We start from the raw sequence: 9331 nt of genomic DNA, 5'->3' as shown, positions 1-9331 counted from the left end.
AGGTGGGGTGGCGCGGGTGGCCTGGGTGGGTGGCCCCCCCCCCGGGCGGCTGGCCAAGGTGGGGTGGCGCGGGTGGCCTGGGGTGGCCCCCGGGCCGCCTGGGGCGCCTCAGCCCAGCTGGCTGGCTGCGCCTACAGGCATACACACGTGGATGGGAGATCACTTTACACCCCATCATCAGCATGCTCGCTCGTACACTCGGGTGACAATGGCCGCCGGCGTCACCACACGGATGCCGCCTGGCTGAATTCAAAGTCCAACAGGGGCCTGTAATATCACCACAATTTCACTAGGAGGCCCAGCCCATATTCCACCAATTGTCCATCAACACTAGACAGGTTATCCGAACCACCTGTTACACCATGAGGCTCTGCCAGCTGCCTCCTGGGTGCCCACTGTCTCTGAGGCTTTTTTACTGGTCCTTCCGTACCTCATCGGCCCCAATTCCACGCAAAATTGGGCCTAGACACAACCCGGGATGGCAGGAGTGCCATCCATGCTGTGTAACAAGGGAATGACAGCGATTAACGGGGGTGGAGGCGGCAGACTGCCACCTCCACCCAGCTATGTCCTCTTCCACTTGCTGTCCAGCTCAAACTCACTACTTGACAGGCTAGGGGAACTCAAAATGCCCATATCTCCCCCCCCCTACCTTGTCTTGACCAATCAGCACGAAGCCGGCACAACTCAAGGTGCCGCTTCCAATCACAGCTGTTCGCGCCAAAACTCAGCTAGGAGCAGAGATGCCTAAACCAATCACAGGCCTCCTTCACCCTCAGGCGTCCCGTGACGTCACAAGGAGGGGGAGGCCTAAAGACAGTGGCGCAATGTCTCACATGGTGGGGGGGGGGGGGGAACGTTCACGTCACTTCCCCCCCCCCACCTCTAATGGTTTGAGAGTCAAGTACCTCCCTACACCACCTCACTCTCAACTCTCATCCTATTTCACAGAAACAGGAAAATTTCTGTAATTCTCTCTACAGAGCAATCACAGACCTCTACCCAGTCCCAAACGACAGTCCTTAACATAAGCTTTCATTCAACACCCCACAAGTGTATGCTAGTTTGAAAACTTCTTGACTAGAGTCCCTAGAGCGACTAGCCTAATCTAGAAAACTAGGAAAACTAGCTGAGGGAATCTACATTCCCTCACAATAAGAAAGTATTCTACAGTGATTGACACTTAAAGGACAAAGACTGATTTTTTTTTTTTTAGCCACAACTATATGGAATCCTGAGTTCTAAGACAAAATTTTCGACAAACCTCTTCATGCAACCCGTCCTCTTAAAAATAACGTCACTTTTGGCTGGTATGCGCACTATGGCCAAATTTGGACGTAATTTGAAATGAAATCGACTCACAAAAGTGACGTACTGTTCCGTTTTCTGTTTGAGTCGTCCGGCCCTCCTCGGACAGCTTAGAAGAGAAACTTTCAATTTACGTTTTTCATAACGTTTTGAAACTTTATGAGAATTTCCTGCCCACCTAACCTATTAGAGGACCCTTAACTTACTGTTGTTGAAAAAAAAAATCCCAAATTTATTTTCAATTTATTTTAATTTTCAAATTACGTCCATATTCGGCCATACGGGTAAACGGCCAAAAGCGACGTTCTGTTTAAGAGGACAGGTTGAGCATGAGGCTAATTGTGGGTAGAAAGTTTTGACACTTATGTGACAAGGGGCCGCCATGACCATCCCTCTCACACCCCCACTTTTCCCACTCCTCCCCCGATGTACATACACGCATACATAAACAAATCCCTCCCCCTCCCTCTTCTTCATTCATACACTCCTACACACCTCCCTTCTTCAGCCTTTCTTTGCCACCTTGCCCTCGCTCCCCTCCCTCCCTCCCAAACCACCTTGAGAGTAGGTGCAGTTTGCATGAAGGGTTAACCCTCCCGATGGCTGCACCGGGACAGGTGTTGGGAAGCGCGTGACGTTGAGGAAGATAAGAAGTCTTTAAGATAAGAAGAATAAGATAAGAAGAAGAAAAAGAGCTAGTCGCGTCGTGAGCGGCGACTAAAACAGAGGTGGAAGGTAGAGGGTGAATAACGTACGATTATGTTACGCTGTTGGGTTATCTTGAGATGATTTCGGGGCTTTAGTGTCCCCGCGGCCCGGTCCTCGACCAGGCCTCCACCCCCAGGAAGCAGCCCGTGACAGCTGACTAACACCCTAGGTACCTATTTTACTGCTAGGTAACAGGGGCATTCAGGGTGAAAGAAACTTTGCCCATTTGTTTCTGCCTCGTGCGGGAATCGAACCCGCGCCACAGAATTACGAGTCCTGCGCGCTATCCACCAGGCTACGAGGTCAATGGGTAGATTAGACACACAGTGTTTAGTGAGGTTCATATTTATTTAGTAGTCCTGGATACAGCAGCTCATTGAGCTACTGTATCCAGGCTCATTGAGCTACTGTATCCAGGCTCATTGAGCAAACTGTATCCAGGCTCATTGAGCTACTGTATCCAGGCTCATTGAGCTACTGTATCCAGGCTCATTGAGCTACTGTATCCAGGCTCATTGAGTTACTGTATCCAGGCTCATTGAGTTACTGTATCCAGGCTCATTGAGCTACTGTATCCAGGCTCATTGAGTTACTGTATCCAGGCTCATTGAGTTACTGTATCCAGGCTCATTGAGTTACTGTATCCAGGCTCATTGAGTTACTGTATCCAGGCTCATTGAGCTACTGTATCCAGGCTCATTGAGCTACTGTATCCAGGCTCATTGAGCTACTGTATCCAGGCTCATTGAGTTACTGTATCCAGGCTCATTGAGCTACTGTACCCAGGCTCATTGAGCTACTGTACCCAGGCTCATTGAGTTACTGTATCCAGGCTCATTGAGCTACTGTATCCAGGCTCATTGAGTTACTGTATCCAGGCTCATTGAGTTACTGTATCTAGGCTCATTGAGCTACTGTATCCAGGCTCATTGAGTTACTGTATCCAGGCTCATTGAGCTACTGTATCCAGGCTCATTGAGTTACTGTATCCAGGCTCATTGAGCTACTGTATCCAGGCTCATTGAGCTACTGTATCCAGGCTCATTGAGCTACTGTATCCAGGCTCATTGAGTTACTGTATCCAGGCTCATTGAGTTACTGTATCCAGGCTCATTGAGCTACTGTATCCAGGCTCATTGAGCTACTGTATCCAGGCTCATTGAGCTACTGTATCCAGGCTCATTGAGCTACTGTATCCAGGCTCATTGAGCTACTGTATCCAGGCTCATTGAGCTACTGTATCCAGGCTCATTGAGTTACTGTATCCAGGCTCATTGAGCTACTGTATCCAGGCTCATTGAGCTCATTGAGCTCATTTTGTTTTCTTAAGTTCATACTAATTATAGGTTCACAACTAAGCTATATTAAATAATTTAATTTTAAGATTATTTTTACTCTACGATTATTATTTGTCTCATTATTTTTTGCAATATATTATTTTTGTCAGTCTACTGATTTTGTCTTCTCTCTTAATCCTAACTACTGTATCCTTCCTGGCTATCTGCGGTGATCTTTACTCTACTTCATATTGTTTCTATTTTTTGTGTACTTACATTTATTGTTGTGTTTTGCTATAATTACTTTCTAGTTACAGCAGACTTAGTATTTAACTGTTCCCGTAATTGCTTATCTTATTGTATCGTGATATTATTGCAGCTATATGCTTACTGATATTGATCCTGATCGAAATCTTCTATCTCACTATCCCACACAAATCAGCACATTGGATCATCATTATTGCAGGTATTACACAGTAAATCTTGCAAAAAACAAACTCCTAAATAGCACCTGCTTATCAGTTTACAATCATAATGTTAGGTCACTTGGTAAACATTTTGATGATATAAATGCACTACTCACAGCACTAGGTTACTAAATTATCATTCATCATTTTAACAGAAACTTGGCTAAGTAAAGACTATACCCAACTCTACAACTTTGCTGGTTATAAAGCCATTCATAACTGCAGGCCTAATAAAAAAAAGAGGTGGCACAGCAATATATTACAAAGATACCTTCATCTGCAATAGTGTCATTAGTGATAGAGACGACTATTGTGAATATACCTTTGCCAAGTTCTCCAGTAAATCCCTTAAATCCTCCCTGATAATCGGTGCCATCTATAGATTTCCTAATACCAACATAGCTTTATTCTCTGACAATGTAAGGAATCTTATCATAAATAACAATCTCAACAAAAATCACATCATTCTGGGAGGTGATTTCAATATTGACCTGGGTCTTCAAAACAACCCTCAAGTTGACTATTTCCGTAACAGCATGCACTCCTGTATGCTAATCCCCACAATCCCCAAGCCCACCCGAGTCACTCAAACATCTGCCACTACTCTGGATCACTTATGGACTAATATAACAGCTCTCCTTACATCTGGGGTTTACATCACCATAAAGCAAGAAACTCTCATTCAGGCTTAACAGCGAATCTATGACAGAACAACTAACCACTATCCTACCTTCCTCATAGCAAACATGGACACAGCACCACCAGAAAGCAAGAAACTCTCATTCAGGCTACACAGTGAATCAGCTTTAGGCAATCTTTCTAATGCACTTCACAATATTAACTGGGAATCTGAATTTAATAATACACGGGATATAAACTCATTAACTAACCTCTTTCTCTACAAAACTCTAAGCCTCTACAACACTCACTGTCCCCTCCTTACCAAACAAGTAACTGAAAAAAGAAAAAACAATCCGTGGCTCACAAGTGGCATAATCAAATCAATCAACAAGAAACACGAATATGAAAAGAAATTTAGGATTGTCCTAGTTACAAAGGAAGTAGTTAAAAGGTACTCATCAGTGCTTATCAGTATCATAAGAAAAGCCAAACTTTCATATTATGAGACTAGATTCAAAGAAGCAAAAGGCAACATGAAAAGCACTTGGAATACCATCTCTAATATCCTAGGAACTAAACAATTCTCCCACAACCAGATAACACTCTCTAAGGATGGCCTTACACCATCAACTGATTTAGAAATGGCGAATGAATTTAATAGCTTCTTTTCATCGATTGGTCATGCGTGCGTAGCGTTTCGCCAGATTGGACTGGACGGTAGAGCGATGATCTCGCTTCATGCAGGTCGGCGTTCAATCCCCGACCGTCCACAAGTGGTTGGGCACCATTCCTACCCCCTTGATTTTGATTTTGAGAGCAATATATGAAGGTGGATTTCAGCTATGCTTAGAACAAACATATTCTTCAGCTCGAGTTTTAATATTGATACACAGTTCGTTAAGGGGCTCTCAACAAGGCGGCAGCCCTGTATGTTCTATTTTAGGAATGATTAGGTTTATTGAGGTTATCTTGAGATGACTTCGGGGCTTTTTAGTGTCCCCGCGGCCCGGTCCTCGACCAGGCCTCCACCCCCAGGAAGCAGCCCGTGACAGCTGACTAACTCCCAGGTACCTATTTACTGCTAGGTAACAGGGGCATTCAGGGTGAAAGAAACTTTGCCCATTTGTTTCTGCCTCGTTTATTTCAGGTTTCATACTACCGGAGGGTTCCGGTAGTTCAGTCGGATTCGTTCTCGACCAACAATCGAGAATTCCGGGTTTGATTCCCGGGGGGGGACAGAAGTGGTTGGACGCGTTTCCTATCACCAAATGCCCCTGTCCACCTGGCAGTAAATAGGTACCCGGGATTTAGTCAGCTTGTAGTGGGGTTACCTGTCCCGCAACACAATGATTTATGATTAATAGTTCAGTTAGATTGAGCTAGTCTAAGTTTAGCACAGTTATCCCCCTTTGACTTGTCTCTTTGTTTTCTCTCTCACTGACCATAAAAAACTAATTTCTATATCTTATTAAAGCACTAACTAAACTATTTAGCAATGTATAAAAAAAACAATTACCTGAGGGACACCATTTCTACAGTGGCCTCGATGGGGACAGGAAGCCGGTGGTTTTTGGATTTCTGGATGTTGAACGGAAGTATTGTCCTAGCCTTCACGGCTTCCGCAAATAGGCGGTTCCATGGATTTATAACCAAAAGACTGAAACATCTGTTTTCTCACCTTGACTGTGGCATGTTAAACTTGAAACTGTTGCTCTGTTGTAAAAGATATGTCGAATCATGCACAGCCTGCAGTGTTCGGTTTCAGTTCCCATTATCGGGGACATAAAGCTTGTTTGGCTTGTTAGGTTTCTCGAGGTTTTCTCTCGGGGTTAATAATGATTTTTGACAGGTACTGAACCTATTTACTGGTCGGTGAACAGAGGTATCAGGTGTAGGAAATGGTCTTCCTCTGGTAAGTGTGGGCATGAAGGGACTCACAGGTCTGGGACAGCATGGAGGGACTCACAGGTCTGGGACAGCATGGAGGGACTCACAGGTCTGGGACAGCATGGATGGACTCACAGGTCTGGGACAGCATGGAGGGACTCACAGGTCTGGGACAGCATGGAGGGACTCACAGGTCTGGGACAGCATGGAGAGACACAGGTCTGGGACAGCATGGAGGGACACACAGGTCTGGGACAGCATGGAGGGACACACAGGTCTGGGACAGCATGGAGGGACACAGGTCTGGGACAGCATGGAGGGACTCACAGGTCTGGGACAGCATGGAGGGACTCACAGGTCTGGGAAAGCATGGAGAGACACAGATCTGGGACAGCATGGAGGGACTCACAGGTCTGGGACAGCATGGAGGGACACACAGGTCTGGGAAGGCATGGAGAGACACAGGTCTGGGACAGCATGGAGGGACTCACAGGTCTGGGACAGCATGGAGGGACTCATAGGTCTGGGACAGCATGGAGAGACACAGGTCTGGGACAGCATGGAGGGACTCACAGGTCTGGGACAGCATGGAGGGACACACAGGTCTGGGACAGCATGGAGGGACACAGGTCTGGGACAGCATGGAGGGACACACAGGTCTGGGACAGCATGGAGGGACTCACAGGTCTGGGACAGCATGGAGGGACACACAGGTCTGGGACAGCATGGAGGGACACAGGTCTGGGACAGCATGGAGGGACACACAGGTCTGGGACAGCATGGAGGGACTCACAGGTCTGGGACAGCATGGAGGGACACACAGGTCTCGGACAGCATGGAGGGACTCACAGGTCTGGGACAGCATGGAGGGACTCACAGGTCTGGGACAGCATGGAGGGACACACAGGTCTGGGACAGCATGGAGGGACACACAGGTCTGGGAGAGCATGGAGAGACACAGGTCTGGGACAGCATGGAGGGACTCACAGGTCTGGGACAGCATGGAGGGACTCACAGGTCTGGGACAGCATGGAGGGACTCACAGGTCTGGGACAGCATGGAGAGACACAGGTCTGGGACAGCATGGAGGGACTCACAGGTCTGGGACAGCATGGAGGGACTCACAGGTCTGGGACAGCATGGAGAGACACAGGTCTGGGACAGCATGGAGGGACACAGGTCTGGGACAGCATGGAGGGACACACAGGTCTGGGACAGCATGGAGAGACACAGGTCTGGGACAGCATGGAGGGACACAGGTCTGGGACAGCATGGAGGGACACACAGGTCTGGGACAGCATGGAGGGACTCACAGGTCTGGGACAGCATGGAGGGACTCACAGGTCTGGGACAGCATGGAGGGACACACAGGTCTGGGACAGCATGGAGGGACACAGGTCTGGGACAGCATGGAGGGACTCACAGGTCTGGGACAGCATGGAGGGACACAGGTCTGGGACAGCATGGAGGGACACAGGTCTGGGACAGCATGGAGGGACACAGGTCTGGGACAGCATGGAGGGACTCACAGGTCTGGGACAGCATGGAGGGACACACAGGTCTGGAACAGCATGGAGGGACTCACAGGTCTGGGACAGCATGGAGGGACTCACAGGTCTGGGACAGCATGGAGGGACACACAGGTCTGGGACAGCATGGAGAGACACAGGTCTGGGACAGCACGGAGGGACACAGGTCTGGGACAGCATGGAGGGACACACAGGTCTGGGACAGCATGGAGGGACTCACAGGTCTGGGACAGCATGGAGGGACTCACAGGTCTGGGACAGCATGGAGGGACACACAGGTCTGGGACAGCATGGAGGGACTCACAGGTCTGGGACAGCATGGAGGGACTCACAGGTCTGGGACAGCATGGAGGGACACACAGGTCTGGGACAGCATGGAGAGACACAGGTCTGGGACAGCATGGAGGGACTCACAGGTCTGGGACAGCATGGAGGGACTCACAGGTCTGGGACAGCATGGAGAGACACAGGTCTGGGACAGCATGGAGGGACTCACAGGTCTGGGACAGCATGGAGGGACTCACAGGTCTGGGACAGCATGGAGAGACTCACAGGTCTGGGACAGCATGGAGAGACACAGGTCTGGGACAGCATGGAGGGACTCACAGGTCTGGGACAGCATGGAGGGACACACAGGTCTGGGATAGCATGGAGGGACTCACAGGTCTGGGACAGCATGGAGGGACTCACAGGTCTGGAGCAGCATGGAGGGACTCACAGGTCAGGGACAGCATGGAGAGACACAGGTCTGGGACAGCATGGAGAGACACAGGTCTGGGACAGCATGGAGGGACTCACAGGTCTGGGACAGCATGGAGGGACTCACAGGTCTGGGACAGCATGGAGGGACTCACAGGTCTGGGACAGCATGGAGGGACTCACAGGTCTGGGACAGCATGGAGGGACACACAGGTCTGGGACAGCATGGAGGGACTCACAGGTCTGGGACAGCATGGAGGGACTCACAGGTCTGGGACAGCATGGAGGGACACACAGGTCTGGGACAGCATGGAGAGACACAGGTCTGGGACAGCATGGAGGGACTCACAGGTCTGGGACAGCATGGAGGGACTCACAGGTCTGGGACAGCATGGAGAGACACAGGTCTGGGACAGCATGGAGGGACTCACAGGTCTGGGACAGCATGGAGGGACTCACAGGTCTGGGACAGCATGGAGAGACTCACAGGTCTGGGACAGCATGGAGAGACACAGGTCTGGGACAGCATGGAGGGACTCACAGGTCTGGGACAGCATGGAGGGACACACAGGTCTGGGATAGCATGGAGGGACTCACAGGTCTGGGACAGCATGGAGGGACTCACAGGTCTGGAGCAGCATGGAGGGACTCACAGGTCAGGGACAGCATGGAGAGACACAGGTCTGGGACAGCATGGAGAGACACAGGTCTGGGACAGCATGGAGGGACTCACAGGTCTGGGACAGCATGGAGGGACTCACAGGTCTGGGACAGCATGGAGGGACTCACAGGTCTGGGACAGCATGGAGGGACTCACAGGTCTGGGACAGCATGG

This window comes from Procambarus clarkii, chromosome 46, assembly GCF_040958095.1.
Source record: "Procambarus clarkii isolate CNS0578487 chromosome 46, FALCON_Pclarkii_2.0, whole genome shotgun sequence".
In the NCBI taxonomy this organism is placed as follows: Eukaryota; Metazoa; Arthropoda; class Malacostraca; order Decapoda; family Cambaridae; genus Procambarus; species Procambarus clarkii.
This window is presented reverse-complemented; position numbering follows the sequence as displayed.